The sequence below is a fragment of the Muscardinus avellanarius genome (assembly GCF_963383645.1).
Source record: "Muscardinus avellanarius genome assembly, chromosome: 10".
Classification (NCBI taxonomy): domain Eukaryota; kingdom Metazoa; phylum Chordata; class Mammalia; order Rodentia; family Gliridae; genus Muscardinus; species Muscardinus avellanarius.
The window spans coordinates 75,018,787-75,022,097 of NC_137796.1; the positions used below are offsets into that span (position 1 = coordinate 75,018,787).

The 3,311-nt window shown below is 42.5% G+C and overlaps 1 pseudogene across 1 annotated transcript; it reads left to right on the forward strand.

Annotated features, from left to right (window-relative positions):
• The first annotated feature begins 973 nt into the window (after window positions 1-973).
• LOC308267493 (protein yippee-like 5) lies at window positions 974-1,797 on the forward strand (annotated as a pseudogene). The gene is made up of 2 exons: window positions 974-1,252; window positions 1,700-1,797. The product of its transcript is annotated as a protein yippee-like 5 (transcript).
• The last annotated feature ends 1,514 nt before the right edge of the window (window positions 1,798-3,311 follow it).

The window sequence follows — 3,311 nt, forward strand, 5'->3', positions numbered from 1 at the left end:
GGTTTAATTCCTAGTACAATACACACACACACACACACACACACACACACACACACACACACACACACACATGGGCAGGGGTGTAGCTCAGAAGTAGAATGCTCCTGGGTTCAATCCCCTAAGTTACAAAAAAAGAAGAAGAAGAAAGAAAGAAACTGAGAGAGAGAAAGAAAAGAGAAGAAAATACAGTCTAAGTTGCTGAGAATCTAAGTTGCTGAGAATCTCACTGAATTGCTGAAGCTTGCCTCAAACCTGCAATTCTCTTGTCTCAGCTTCCCAAGTACTGGGATTATAGGTATGTCCCACCATGCCTGGCTGAGAAACTATCTTAATATGATAAAGTAACCAACATCCTTTATGGTGAAATACTGAAAACTTTTTTCCTCAGACACTGAGAAGGAGACAATAATCTCAGCCTTAATTTTTAAGGTACAATAAAGATTTCATAAGAAAAAGGAAAATACTTTCAGAATCTTGGGATAGAAAAATATTTCATAAACAGAACACATGAAAGCACAACTCCAAAATGAAAAGAACATTACACCCCATTAAACTCAAGAATTCCTGTTCGTCAAGTCAACATTAAGAAAGTAAAAAGTTAGTTGGGCATGGTGGCACACACCTGAAATCCCAGTAACTTGAGAGGCTGAGACAGGAGGATCACAGGTCTGAGGTCAGCCTCAGCAACTTAGTGAGGCTCTCAGCAACTAAGTGAGACACTGATTCCAAAAATAAAAACAGGGGTAGGGGTATATCTCAGAGATAGAATGCCCTTGGGCTCAATCCACAGCGCACGCGCGCGCGCACACACACACACACACGCCGATTGTGATACCTGTACTCAGGAGGCTAAGACAGGAAAATCATAGGTTTAAGGCCAGCCTCAGAAACTTGGTGAGCCCAGCTGAAGCAAGGAGCAGCTGGAGTGCGGGTTTCACTGTGGCTCAGGGTGTTTGGAACTTCAGCTATCAAAATGGGTAGAAATTTCCTTGATCACACTGGAGGTACCCATCTGTTTTCTGTGCAAACTGTGGTACAATCCTAACCAACCACTCAGAACTCATCTCTACTCGCTTCACCAGTGCCACTGGTAGAACGTTTCTTTTTAACAAGGTAGTTGACCTGCAGTACAGTGAAGTTCAAGATTGGGTCATGCTCACTGGCCGCCACATGGTTCGAGATGTGAGCTGCAAAAACTGCAGCAGCAAATTGGGCTGGATCTATGAGTTTATGCCGGAGCCAGCTGGCAAAAGTACGGGTCCCGAAGAGAGGAGTGAGGATGAAAGAATTCAACTCTTAAGAATTTGATTCCAAGAATTTTTAATTCTAACTTGGGGGGTGCCACCAGCCTACTCCTGAGTCGATATCTCTACTGGCCGACCCCTGCTCCTGAGTCAGTATTTCCTACTGGCCGACAACAGGTTGATTTCTCTTGAGGTATTTATACAGTTACAGGTCAATCAAAATCTTTGTGCTCTCACCACCAGAATACAATAAAAGACCAATCCAAAGCACATATATTACAGGTAGGGCAATCAATACCCTTGTGCCATCACCACCTGATCTTCTCTCAGACCTTTTACTTTGAACCTTCTATGACCCCAAACTTTGTTGACTCTGGGCAAAGGACAGTCAGCTGAGTCAGAAATATTCTTTTAGGGGAGAACCTTAATGGCTCCAAACAAGTTTGCCACTAAAGACAGCCAGCATTATAAGGAAGGCCGTGTGATCCTGGGACGTGCTCTAGTTCAAGAGAGTAAGGGCTTTGAGGAGCATGTACCATCTGATAACTCTTGAAGAAAAAAGAGAGAAATTCATCTTTTTCCAGGTCTCCTTCACTGAAAAAAAAAAAAAAAAAAAACTCTACTTACATACACTGTCACCTTAAGCATCAGAGTCAATTCACAAACTGTGGAACAAGAGGTTGTGAGAATCTAAGATGGAACCTTCCTTTCTTTTTTTTAATTTTGTATTTTCTATACAACAGCAGTATGTAGAGAGAATTATTATGTAGATGCTGTTAATTTTTTCCCCCCATGTTTACGTATTGAGGCAGAAGAGTCTATCTGCAGCTATAATGGTGGGCTATGTGAGGAAAAAAATCTGGGCTATGAGAATGGAAAAATGTGTTTTGTGTAAATCTGAATGGAGAATATGTCAATAGCATGGTTTTTAAACTTATTTGGGCTTCATTTCAGAACTTATATTTTTAAACCTAGTTATTTCAGTTGATTTGCTAGCTTCAGAGAAGAGATCTGAATCTGTGCCCAGCGCTAAAGGCTCAGTGTTAGCATGGCTTGTGCTGGCCTGCGTTCCATATTCTTGTTGGAGATGAACCGCAGCACCGGAGCCCATTTTTCCTTGTCAGTCTTGACCAAGATGTCACAGCTACTTGTCACCACATAATTGGTGTTGATTGGAAACTTTTTCTGAAATGGGGCAGAACTGCTTGGTTGTCTTTTTCCATGTAACTTAAGCTCAAAAGGGTATGTGATACTGTTCGAAGTCATAAAAAATATTGGCTTAAGGATTTATAGCTTCCCACTTGCTTTCGCAGAAGACCACCTTTCTTAAGGGAGCTGAAGACAGTGACCTCAATGTCTCTTGCTATCTAAGCTACTTCCTTCTGTTTTGTTACTCTTTTTGCTTGCTTTGCTAAAGATCTAAGGAGGACTGAAGGTAGCAACCTTTGCCACACTTTGCAAAACTGCTAGATGACAACTTATCTTCTGTAACATTTTATTTTTTGGTGGTGGTACTGAAGACTGAACCCAGGGCCCTTCTCCCTCTGTGCTATATCACCAGATCTATTTTATTTTTGTATTTGGAAATAGCATCTCACTAAGTTGCTGAAAGCCTGAGTTGCTGAGGCTGGCCTTAAACCTGCAGTCCTCGGTCCTCTGGTCCTCCCATCTCAGGCTCCCAAGTACAGGGATTGCAAATATGTACCACCACACCCAGCTTGTTGATTGATTGATTGATTGCAGTACTGGGGATGGAGCCCAGGGGCATTCTACCTCTGAGCTACACCCTTAGCTCTATTTTTTTTTTTTTGGGGGGGGGGATCAGGGGATGGAACCCAGAGGCATTTGACCTCCAAGCTACAACCCCTGCCCAATTTTTTATTCTTTATTTTGAAACAGGGTCTCACTGAGTTGCAGAGGGCCTAAGTAGCTGAGGCTGTCAATAACCATAATCCTCTGGTCTCAGCCTCCCAAATGCTGGGATTATGAGCATGCGCCACCACACCCACTCCTAGCCCAATTTTTTTATTCTTTATTTTGAAACAGGGTATCACTGAGTTGCAAAGG